The following is a 13,452-nucleotide window of genomic DNA, read 5'->3' as shown; positions in this document are numbered from 1 at the left end:
AATCACTTATGGATTGACTTAGATACCAAATTGAACAGGTTAAGAAGATCTGTACAATAACCCACATTCACACAATTTACGTGTAATGATACAAACTAAAGTAACAAATCCTTTAACAAGCATTTCTGGTTTCAACATCTATAAGCTCCATATTACAGCTTATGTGTAGATACATTTAGATTTGCATATAACATTAAGTCCCTTTATAAATATATTGCTTTACTCATGTTGCACTGATCTTAACTCATTGCATGTACTCACAGTTAGGCTCTGGCAGGGCAGGACTGGCCATCGGGCACACCAGGCATGTGCCCATTGGGCCAGGCAGTCCAGTGGGCCTTCGGCCTACTTCAACACAATTATTTAAAAAAAATTCAAATTTGCCGCTTTAGCCACAACAACATGTTTATTTTGATTCAATGTAGCCTTATACTGATTGAATATAGTCAGATAGAGGGGTTTTCTCCTTTTTCTTGTTGTTTTCCCTCCTGGTATTGGTAAAAAATAGTAAGCGAAATGAGCACCACATGAGCACCAAAAATACACTGTTTAAACACAGATTTACAAAGGTCTTCACTGAAAAAAGGTTATGTGACATACCCCGTAACAAATAGTGTGTTTTAATGCATAATGTAAATTACTAGAAGCTTATAGAACTGATTTGAAGCTTATAGAACTGCTATTTCAGCTCTGAAATACAAAACTGGCTGTAAAAGTGCAAAGTAAATCAGAAATTAAATGCTGATCAATGGACATTTCTTAAGAACCCAATACTATTTTAATGTTTAGGTTAAAATGTGCTTGTCTTCAGTTTACATAGCCCTTCTTCTTCTCGGTGCACAGAGTCCTGCTTTTACTCAGTGTACAGAGCCCTGTTTGTCCACAGTCTACAAAGCCCTGCTTGTCCTCAGTGTACAGAGCCCTGCTTGTCCTCAGTTTACAGAGGCCTGCTTGTCCTCAATCTTCAGAGCCCTTTTTGTCCTCAGTGTACAGAGCCCTTCTAGTCCTCAGTACACACAGCCCTGCTTGTCTTCACTGCACAGAGCCCTGCTTGTCCTCAGGTTACAGAGCCCTGCCTGTCCTCATTGCACAGAGCTCTGCTTGTCTTCAGTCTACAGAGCCCTTCTTCTCCTCGGTGTGCAGAGCCCTGCTTTTACTCAGTGCACAGAGCCCCGCTTGTCCTCAGTGTAAAGAGCCATGCTTGTCCTCAGTGCACAGAGCCCTGCTTGTCCTCCTAGTACAGAGCCCTGCTTGCCCTCAGTGTACAGAGCTCTGCTTGTCCTCAGTCCACAGAGTCCTGCTTGTCCTCACTGCACAGAGCCTTGCTTGTCCTCAGTGCACAGAGCCCTGCTTGTCCTCAGTGCACAGAGCCCTGCTTGTCCTTAGTGTACAGAGCCCCACTTGTCCTCAGTGCACAGAGCCCTGCTTGTCCTCAGTGCAAAAAGCCCTGCTTGTCCTCCTATATTTCAAATATACATACAGTATATTGTTGTTATCTCTATTACATGGAAAGTTTTTGCAAATAACAATTATGCTTTTAAGGGATACTCCAGGGAAATTAACCTAGCATTCATTTATCCCTCTATCCACAGGTTAAAGAATAAGTGTCTGGGGGGGATGGGGGGGGGGGGGTCATGACTGCTAGGGCACTCTGAGACAGGGCATCCCTGTGGCTGGTAATTGGCTGAGCCGGCCATCACTTGCCCACATTCAGGAAGATGTCATTGGAATGGTACTGACTCATAAAGTTAGTATGTTAGTTTTACCGTATTTTCTCTAAGCTCAACTCTGAAAAAATGATGACCCACAAAATTTTGTAATACCAATTTTATTTTTTATTTTGTCCTACAAATATTTTTTTCTGATTTCATAAATTGTGCCAATAAAAAAAAAAATGTTTGTACAAAAATTAGTCCTTAGACAACTTTGTCAGTAAAAAAAAATAAAAAAAGTTGTGGGTCTTAGCAGTTAAAGGGAAAGAACACACAAATCGAAAATCAGAAAGGGGTGTAACTATATATGTACAACAAGTAACAGGCATATAAGAAGACAATAAAATAGATTATAGTCATGCAGAGACTTGGTAGTATTATGTGTTACTAAGTCAAAAGAGAGGATGAATGTGTATTGAGAAAGTGTTGCACATGGTAACTTGTTACCATACTCAACATACAATGATACGGACAGCCCAGATGTATGAAAGTTGTCAATGGCTGAAAAAAACTAAACAAAAAGCCCAAGGAGAGGGCTAGAGTACCATTAATACAAAAATACCAAACCCTGATTATCCAAGGGAAACTTCCCCAGATACCAGGATGCCAAACCCCTTTTGAATAAATAAAACTTCACTTTTATTAATGTTTAGTAAAATAATGATTCCAGAAAACTGTATTGTTAAAACTTCATCTTCTGTCCACTAAACTCCAGCATCTGTCCACTAAAAATGGAAGTGCTTGCAGACTGCTACCCGTATGTGGACTTGTTGCTGATATAAAACAATAACCACTATGCCCCTACTGCCCGTTTTGTAGCACCAGCCTTGTATTCAGAGGTCTAGACTTGCCCCCCCCCTGCACGTCTTCATTGCACACTTGCTATATCCTCCCTGACCCTCCACAGAGTCCCAGTCAGGTTGCATCTTTCACTATTCACACCTTCATTAATCTTTTTACCCCAAAGAAGTCTGTCACCTAGTCTGTGCCCACTGACATAGCCCCTTTTCACCTAATATATCCACCTTGTTCTATACCAATTCCCGGCCAGTTCACATCTCAGCCCTCAGCCATTGGCTATATGGGGGCCTTGCATGTGCTACTACATGCAATGTGGCCATCTCTAAGCACTATCAATGTTTTTTTCAATCCGCTTTGAGACTTTCGTCCCATAGAGCACCTTTAATGTGATTACAGAATTACCAAATGCCAAAGGATATGATAAGGCCACCGTGGTCCTTCATTAAGAATGGAAATTAAATCATTTCACTAAAACATTCTTTAAAATACTTTCGGCTGCAGTTCTGGCAGAAAATATAATTTCCATCTGACAGCAGAATTATCATAATCTAAATTATGCAGCTCAAATTTTCACACGTGTTAAACAAATGTAATATTAGTTGAAGTCTTAAAATACTTTTACTTGATTCTAATTAATTTCAATCTCTTTGTGTAAATTCTATTTTATTTTGTGACAATCTTAATAAACTTATTCAAAGATTGATCTGAAGTCGAAAATGTATTCTGTGACTCATCCTCACCTCGTATCTCAGATGATTTTCTTGAGTAAAGGAAACATTAGATCTGTTTCTGCTGTTAGTTTTATTGAATCATATCATATCTCATCAGCCATTCTTAATATACGGTGATGCATAGTCCTTAGGAAAAGTAGAGGGCAAAGTAAAATGCTTCCACAGCTTGATTAACAGATAAGTGCTTGAAAAGTTATCTCTTATCTTTGCACAGTAATTTGCATTCCCGACACGGCCTAATATGGATAGAGCACTACAGGTAGTACACAGAAAGGGAGGATAGATACAGCATACAACACAAAGCTTTTTTTTTTATTATGTATTTGTACATCTAGATCTACTGAGTTTTTAATTTCTACATACATACATTCCACATAGCTTTGGGAGTTTCTAGGGGATTCAGCTTTGCATTAAGTAAGGTTTTAAGTTAGTGTTATAAACTTATCTGTCCATGCTCCCACAGCATCTTTGGCTGGACTGCGGCACTGTCAGGAGCTTGGTATGATTTTTCCTGGTGATGAAAGGGTGGGTTGGCCTATGTAAGAGCGGGAACTCCGGCTGATAGGGCTGATGTCAGAATTGAATGCCAGAGGGGTAACTTGTAGCTTCTGGGCCTGATGCAAAATCTGCAACAGATCCCCATGTGCCAATTGTAATACTGGTTTCTTTTGGGGCAGATGTCCTTTGGGGCCAACTAAAGCACCAGGGCCCGGTGCGACTGCTACCTCAGCACCCTGTACAGCTTTGCCCCTGTTTCACACTCTGCCTGCCTAGCACATTTAAATGAGAGGCTGATGACCACAGGCACCTGTTATTTGTGCCTTCTGATCATCACAAGCATTGCATGAGCATTCTTGCCTGTGTTTTCCTGGACTTCTGATGCCCTTCCTTGCTTCTTCTGACCATTGCAATATTGACCTCAGGTATTGCACTTGGATTCAGATTCTCCTCTGACCCCGACCTTACTCTGGTTTGCTGTTTGGAATCTGATTTAGACTTTTTCATGATAGCTTGTGTATATATATATATATATATATATATATATATATATATATGTCATTTTTCTCTCATGCACTTGATCAGTGTAAGGACAATTGCCCATTTGAGGGACCCTGGTTAGGACTGATTGTCCAAGTAAGTAGGGACAATAGGCTGGGATAGTTTAGGGCTCACTGTCACCCCTATAAGATGTGATTTCTGGTTTGATTTGTAAACTCTTGTTTCTCCATGACCCAAAAAGACTTAATTGTGAAGCTAAATGTTACGCCTAGCGCTCCGGGTCCCCGCTCCTCCCCGGAGCGCTCACGGCGTCTTTTTCCCTGCAGCGCCCCGGTCAGTCCCGCTGACCGGGAGCGCTGCACTGTCATGGCCGTTGGGGATGCGATTCACACAGCGGGACGCGCCCGCTCGCGAATCGCATCCCAGGTCACTTACCCGTCCCGGTCCCCTGCTGTCATGTGCTGGCGCGCGCGGCTCCGCTCTCTAGGGCGCGCGCGCGCCAGCTCTCTGAGACTTAAAGGGCCAGTGCACCAATGATTGGTGCCTGGCCCAATTAGCTTAATTGGCTTCCACCTGCTCCCAGACTATATCTGATCTCCTCCCATGCACTCCCTTGCCGGATCTTGTTGCCTTGTGCCAGTGAAAGCGTTTAGTGTGTCCAAAGCCTGTGTACCTGAACTTCTGCTATCCATCCTGACTACGAACCTTGCCGCCTGCCCCCGACCTTCTGCTACGTCTGACCTTGCCTCTGCCTTGTCCTTCTGTCCCACGCCTTCTCAGCAGTCAGCGAGGTAGAGCCGTTGCTAGTGGATACGACCTGGTTGCTACTGCCGCAGCAAGACCATCCCGCTTTGCGGCAGGCTCTGGTGAAAACCAGTAGCCTCTTAGAACCGGTCCACTAGCACGGTCCACGCCAATCCCTCGCTGACACAGCGGATCCACAACCCGTAAGCCGAATCGTGACAGTAGATCCGGCCATGGATCCCGCTGAGATGCCGCTGCCAAGTCTCGCTGATCTTCCCACGGTGGTCGCTCAGCAATCGCAGCAGATTGCCCAACAAGGACAGCAGCTGTCGCAGTTGACCGCCATGTTACAGCAACTTCTGCCTCTGCTACAGCAGCAACCATCTCCTCCGCCAGCTCCTGCACCTCCTCCGCAGCGAGTGGCCGCTCCTAACCTACGCTTGTCCCTGCCGGACAAATTTGATGGGGACTCTAAACTCTGCCGTGGATTTTTGTCTCAGTGTTCCCTGCATATGGAGATGTTGTCGGACTTGTTTCCTACAGAACGGTCTAAGGTGGCGTTCGTAGTAAGCCTTCTTTCAGGAAAGGCCTTGTCTTGGGCCACACCGCTCTGGGACCGCAATGATCCTGCCACAGCCACAGTCCAGTCCTTCTTCGCTGAAGTCCGAAGTGTCTTCGAGGAACCTGCCCGAGCCTCTTCTGCTGAGACTGCCTTGCTGAACCTGGTCCAGGGTAATTCTTCCGTTGGCGAGTACGCCATACAATTCCGTACTTTTGCTTCTGAACTATCCTGGAATAATGAGGCTCTCTGCGCGACCTTTAAAAAAGGCCTATCCAGTCGCATCAAGGATGTGCTGGCCGCACGAGAGATTCCTGCCAACCTCCAAGAACTCATCCATTTGGCTACCCGCATTGACATGCGTTTTTCTGAGCGACACCAAGAGCTCCGCCAGGAAAAAGACTTTGATCTCTGGGCACCTCTCCCACAGCATCCTTTGCAGTCTTCGCCTGGGCCTCCCGCCGAGGAGGCCATGCAAGTGGATCGGTCTCGCCTGACCCAGGAAGAGAGGAATCGCCGTAGAGAAGAAAATCTCTGTCTGTACTGTGCCAGTACTGAGCATTTCTTGGTGGATTGCCCTATCCGTCCTCCACGCCTGGGAAACGCATGCACGCACCCAGCTCACGTGGGTGTGGCATCTTTTGGTTCTAAGTCTTCTTCTCCACGTCTCACGGTGCCCGTGCGGATTTCTCCTACAGCCAACTCCTCCCTCTCAGCCGTGGCCTGCTTGGACTCTGGTGCCTCCGGGAATTTTATTTTGGAGTCCTTTGTTAATAAATTCAGCATCCCGGTGACCCGTCTCGTCAAGCCGCTCTACATTTCCGCGGTCAACGGAGCCAGATTGGACTGCACCGTGCGTTACCGCACAGAACCCCTCCTGATGTCTATCGGACCCCACCACGAAAGGATTGAGTTCTTCATTCTCCCCAACTGTACCTCTGAGGTCCTCCTTGGTCTGCCATGGCTCCGGCTTCATTCCCCCACCCTTGATTGGACCACCGGGGAGATAAAGAACTGGGACTCTGCCTGCCACAGGAAGTGCCTCTCCCCCCCTCCCAGTCCCATCAGGCAAGCCTCTGTGTCCCCTCATGGCTCCCGTCCTTGTGTCTCCCTGCCCCGTGCCAAACTTCACCCTCTGCCCTCCCTCCCCATTCCAACTCCTGCTGTACTGCCTCCCGTTGAGGAAGCCCCCCATTCTTTCCCGGTGTCCTCATTCCAGGGGAGGCAGTTACCGGACAAAAAAAAGGGGAGACCTAAGGGGGGGGGTACTGTTACGCCTAGCGCTCCGGGTCCCCGCTCCTCCCCGGAGCGCTCACGGCGTCTTTTTCCCTGCAGCGCCCCGGTCAGTCCCGCTGACCGGGAGCGCTGCACTGTCATGGCCGTTGGGGATGCGATTCGCACAGCGGGACGCGCCCGCTCGCGAATCGCATCCCAGGTCACTTACCAGTCCCGGTCCCCTGCTGTCATGTGCTGGCGCGCGCGGCTCCGCTCTCTAGGGCGCGCGCGCGCCAGCTCTCTGAGACTTAAAGGGCCAGTGCACCAATGATTGGTGCCTGGCCCAATTAGCTTAATTGGCTTCCACCTGCTCCCAGACTATATCTGATCTCCTCCCATGCACTCCCTTGCCGGATCTTGTTGCCTTGTGCCAGTGAAAGCGTTTAGTGTGTCCAAAGCCTGTGTACCTGAACTTCTGCTATCCATCCTGACTACGAACCTTGCCGCCTGCCCCCGACCTTCTGCTACGTCTGACCTTGCCTCTGCCTTGTCCTTCTGTCCCACGCCTTCTCAGCAGTCAGCGAGGTAGAGCCGTTGCTAGTGGATACGACCTGGTTGCTACTGCCGCAGCAAGACCATCCCGCTTTGCGGCGGGCTCTGGTGAAAACCAGTAGCCTCTTAGAACCGGTCCACTAGCACGGTCCACGCCAATCCCTCGCTGACACAGCGGATCCACAACCCGTAAGCCGAATCGTGACACTAAAACATTGCACGCACTCTTATCTGATGGGTAAATAAAAACACTTGGATCTTTCTCCACTACCATTGTCTGGAATGCCGTCTTCCATTTCTGCATATTAGTTTATAAGTATAGATTATGATACAGGAAGGATTTTACCCATGCTTGAATATTCTTTTTACCTATTCTTAGAATGTCTTCTACATTACTTTGTTATACTATATTACTATATTATCTCTGATTGTGACTGTATAATATATGCATGTTAGTTAGCCATGTGACTCCATGTTCGCTATATAAAGCTGATTTCTGGTTGATCTCTGATGGCTAACCTCATTACTTTACTCTGTTAATGAACAAAACTAGTGAATGAAAAATAATTGTCATCCTAATGATTTACTATAATCACAGACACCATAAATAGAGATGGATATAGACTGCAGCAGCTGTAGAATCTGTAAATTTTTCCCACAATGTATTAAAAGGGAAAAAAGCTATTGATAGAGACAGTAAATATATAACTTTTAGAGATGAAGAAGTGCCACCAAAGAATCCATATTCCATATCTTCACCTCATAATATTATATCCGATATAGCACACAATTACACAGGTGTGGACAGGCAAAGTGACATGTTTCAGCCCACACTAAACCTAATACACTGGGTTACTGTGTTGGTGAACAGGAGACCAAGGAGGGGTCAATGAGTTAAATACATACCTGTAGTTCGGAGCTGTCTTCCTCCGAAGATCCTCTTCTATCCCCACTGAATTGCGCACAGGAGGTGGGCCCGCTGGGTGAAATTGAATTTTCTTTGTCGCTGGTCTCGTAAGCACTCCGTAGATACAAGCAATCACGTAACCCGCGCAAAGAGTATTGAAATTTACCCGTCAGGCCCACTTCCTGTGCGCAATTCAGCAGAAATAGAAGAGGATCTTCGAAGGGACACAGCTCTGGACTTCAGGTACGTATTTAACTCATTGACCCCTCATCGATCTCATGTTCACCCACACTATAACCCAGTGTATTTGGTTTGGTGTGGGTAAACAGGATGACCGTTTTCCTTTAAGCCTCAAATTACTGGAGTATATCTAAAAAGGTTGTCCAAGAAGAAGAAAATGTCCTACTTGTTCTGTGCTCCACTTCCACTTCCCAGTCATCTCAGAAGTATACTGTTCTAAAACAGGAAGGATGGATACTTGTCCCATACCCATACTGATCATCATGGGTTCACCCACACATGAGGGCCACTAGAGGCATGACCCTGCTGCAACATTGGTAACATCATTCAGCTAGTGAAAATCATATGTGATTGTGGTTTTTCCCACATACAATGGTCAGGACAAGCACCTGCACCTTCTGTCTAAGAACAGTATACTTCTGAGACGACTGGGAAGCAGATGTGGAGCACCAGGAAGCAGAACATGTAGGACCTTTTCCGCCCCTTAGACAATTGGAGGACCTTTTCTGTTCCCTGGACATCATTATTAAATGCGGAGTCCTAAACTTGTTTGGGTACCCATAGTATTTTGGGCCAGAAAGTCATGAGAAAGTGTTTGTTTAATGTTAAAAAATACAAACCATAAAAGAAAAAAAGGACAGAAATCCATTTTAAAATATAATTACAGAAATCATATAAAACATAAGGTAAAAACTTTAAAAACACACAGTATCCATGGGGATATTATCAGTATGAAATGGTGACCCTGCTAACAGATAGAAAAAGAAAAGTGGGCTCTTACAATGAGTGCATATAACTGGAGGTATAGATAAGTGTAAAAAAGTGCATGTAGGAACATAATCAAAGGTAACAAAAATGTTTTAACTAAGGACACATTCTAATGAAGTGCACCCCAATATCCATTTTTAGGTGTGCAGGGAATATAGCAGAAGTCACAGAAGTCATAACTAGCCTAAATAATTAAAAAGTGCGAAATGGAACTGTTAAGATTAGACATGTAAGTGTAGGATGCACATTTTACAAACAAAAGGTGTTGGGTAGCCTTATTAACATGTGCTCTTTTTTATTGTCTTTCAAAATGAAAAATTTCTGCTCAACTGGAGACATTTTCAAACCTTAAGCATAAACTCAAAGTTTTATGAAAAATTACAATAGTCCAGTTGTTTTTCATAAATGCACTTACGGTTTAATCAGCTGTTAATACATAAAACTAGCAATTTTTCTCTGCAGTTTCAGAATAAGGCTCCTGGAATTTCCATACCAGCCGTATCTAGCAGAGATGGGCGAATCAAAGCTGACAAAGTCGAATTTGTTCAAAATTTCATGAAAAATTTTATTCTGAAAGAATCTGAATTTTCTTGCACATGTGGTAACGAATTGCTTCATTCACTACATGTTGTTCGGGTCGGGGAGCTAAAATGGCAGCTATATGTGTGAGGACTTGGGGAAAGGAATTCTGGGAAGGCGGGTAGACGGGATCACCCTGAATCACATGATGGCATGCAGCCTATCAGCAGCCAGCCCTGTGATGTCACAGCCCCATATATTCGGCAGCCATTGCCAAAGACGGACATTTCCCGGACGTTTTACTGAGGGAGCAGAGACTGTGTGTGCACACTAATCTCCATTACTGACAATACAAATCTTTACAGCGGCGAATCTATTCACTTCAAGCCCGCATTCCTTCTGGCTAGAGAGAGGGCAGACACTGTGTGGTCACTAATCAGCATTTCTGACAATACAGATCAGCACAGAGGAAATCCATTGACCTCAAGCCCGCATCACTGCAGGCACCTCTTAGGAAGTCCAGGGGCATTGTGGCTGTATCCAGCATAACAGTATACACCAGCTCGGCAAGGGTGTAGATTACTGAGACTTTTGGTGTCGCAAAGTGGTCCTAAAGTCCCATGTTAGTAGAGAACACCCCCCTATACACCCTCTTGATATGAAACCATGTCCCCTTCTAGCTCTCTCACTACTTCCTTTCCTTATTCTTTGTGTGCGTTGTATATCCCTATTATTCTGTTTCAAAATGTTCCTGGAATGCTGCTTCTTTTTGCACACTTTAGAAAGTTTCGGGGGTTCAGCTTTTTATGATATGATTTTTTTTTGTTTATAAATATAAAAATCAACTTAAGGGTAGGTTCACACATGGAGTACACATTGCATGTTCTCATATAAGCAGACAAACAGGGCTACCCAGCGTCCCCTCTGAGAATGCAGTAAGGTTTGGAGGCAGGCCTGCACGTCAAAGTCACATTGGCGTGCTGGATCTGCCTCCAAATCTCACTGCACACAGGGCTGTCATGGGTAGCCCGATATGTCTACTCATAGGAGAATGTGCAGCGTATTTCCCACAGTGCATAGAATTTTGCCCAGAGGGAATTATGCTGCGTATACGCTAGATTTACGCCTTGGACACCCAGTTAGGGAATTTTTTTTCTGTTTCGGTTTATCTAGTATAAAGAAAGGCCTGCCATTCACTGTATGTGGGCGGTGAAAAGAAGACTCAGGCTTTTTCTACAAATACTGGCAGCATTTAAACAGCTTTTACATGAATACAATTAATCAAATAATAGAAATATGTCAGCATCTCCACCTCTATCCAATGCTGTTATATGATCAAATAATATGAGAAACCTAAAAGTTCTCCAATAAGGCAAGTTATAAAATAGAATGTATGCAGTAAATATGTATGTGTGTGTGTGTGTGTGTGTACGTGTGTGTGTGTGTGTTGTGTAGCTTCATATGCTGTAACTTCAACATTTAAAAATAAAACATTAGTTGTGTACTTGTGTTAAATATTTTTTTTATTTTAAAGAAACTGGGTAAATAGTTTGTGCCTCTTTTTTATTATAAAAAATGTCTATTTTTGTTTCCTGCAAAACAAACACATAGAAGCTGCTACCATGTTAAAAAAAAATATTTATTTAATTTTCTATACAAAAACTTGTTTTTTAGAATAATTCAACTTATTTCAAAATAAAATTAGATTGATCATGAAGATTTCTCTTTTTCACCTTCTACAAACTATTTTAATGTATTCATTTTGTTTACATTAAATTAGTTGGATGACCTTGAAATACAAGTTTGTTTTAAAAGCTTTGCTTACGTTTTTGAAGATACATTATTACAAACATTATTTCAACACCTATTAACATGCTCACATTTAAGGTTTCTGATAACATACAGTACATACAGAAGATTTAATTTTTTACAATTTTTGGAATAGACACCATGTGCCTTTGAAAACAGATGTGCTATTCTAAGGGGGGGGGGGTGATTAATGTAGAAAAATGTACTTAGTATCTTCAAAGAATGGCTTTCTTTAAACATATTTATTGTACTTTGAGCATACCTGTTCTTCCAAAATAATGTTAGAAAACAGCATGGTCTTCTTCTACTATGTTAAAACATAGTATTTTGAACAGTATATTGGTTGATATTTTTTACTAAAACCAGTAGTTGAACCAACACAGAGAAAATTTAAAGATTTGCATAAAAAAAAAAAAAAACTTCCCTCTACTGCTTTTAGCTAAACATACTGAAATACTATGTGTAAACCAACCATTTCTGAAGATATGAAAACAGTGTTTTACCAGCAGTACTTACACCTGGAATTTCTTTCTCTTGCTTCTCTGGCCAATGACAAGAAAATGCCTACTTTAAAGCCTTCCGCTTATCACGTCTTAAATGATAACAATCACCCGTTCACCCGCACTATAACCCGATACACTGGGTTCTAGTGCGGGTGAACAGGAGACCGATGCAGGGTCTTGGACAGCTACACGTACCTCCAGTCCGGAGCCCCAATCCCCTGAAGGTCCCCCTCTTCCAGAGTTGACTTGCGCTTTGAGGCGGGCCCGCTGGCTGGATTTACTTTTTTATAAGCACTGGTCATTTGAGCACTCATGCCTACTGAGCGCTCACGTGACTGGCGCTTATGAATATTTAAATCTATCTGGCGGGCCCGCCTCAAAGCGCAAGTCAGCGCTGGAAGAAGAGGACCTTCAGTGGATTGGGGCTCCAGACTGCAGGTAGGTATAGCCGTCCAAGACCTAGTATCAGTCTTCTGTTCACCCGCACTATAACCTGGTGTATAGAGGAAATTATTGATGCACTGGGTTTTCAAGGCGTAGCGTGAACTGTAAAGAAACAGTAGGATTACAGCAAGCAAGGTTTATATTACAAAAGCAGACTTGGTCTAGGCAATCAATTGCTGACATTAATGATGATTACTAAATAGCAGCAAACAGGGCCTCAGAAATAGGTTACATTATATAAGCAGCTCTGGTCTTAAAAGTCAACTTCTGCTACTGATGATTATGATGATGATAATGACAGAAAAAAAATGGTAATGATATAAAAGCAGATGTGGTCTAAACAGTGAACTGATGCTGCTGATAAGCTAAAGTGAAGTGGGAGAGGGAATGACATTCATGAGGCAGCAATGTGTACATGGTATAAACACTAGAATTTTCACAATTGTAGTTGTAGTTGTAGAGCATTATAGGTGGTAACAGATCATAGGGAAGCCTTGATTTACATTTCAGACTCCGCATGAACCATTTGGAGGAGGCAGATAGGCTTAAAAAGCATGTGCATTGTCCAGGCATTTTCCTATGCAGATCTGTCAACCCTTCCCAGTTACCTGTATTCTGTCTCAGTTTCTCTGCTTGTAGAGTTGGAGTTTCTCTCACACTAATACCAAAATGGTATTAATATACATGTGGTGGTCAGTTGTTCACATACTTTTGGACACTATATTATTGACTGAAACTTAACTAAGTAACTGATTTAGGATGTTTTTTTCTATTTGGAACCCTTTCATATATTACATGGCAATAAAAAATCCTCATTAATATGTCTGTAAATTACATTTCTATAATATGGGTATAATTTGGTAATTTGCATTTCATATACAGTGTATAGAAAATGTACAACACTGAGCACTGAATATTCAGTAGGGAAGTAGAAGCCTCATTTAAAGTT

The sequence above is a fragment of the Hyla sarda genome, chromosome 10, assembly GCF_029499605.1.
Source record: "Hyla sarda isolate aHylSar1 chromosome 10, aHylSar1.hap1, whole genome shotgun sequence".
Taxonomy (NCBI): Eukaryota; Metazoa; Chordata; class Amphibia; order Anura; family Hylidae; genus Hyla; species Hyla sarda.
The sequence above is the reverse complement of the archived record's forward strand: the minus strand, read 5'-3'. Positions refer to the sequence as shown.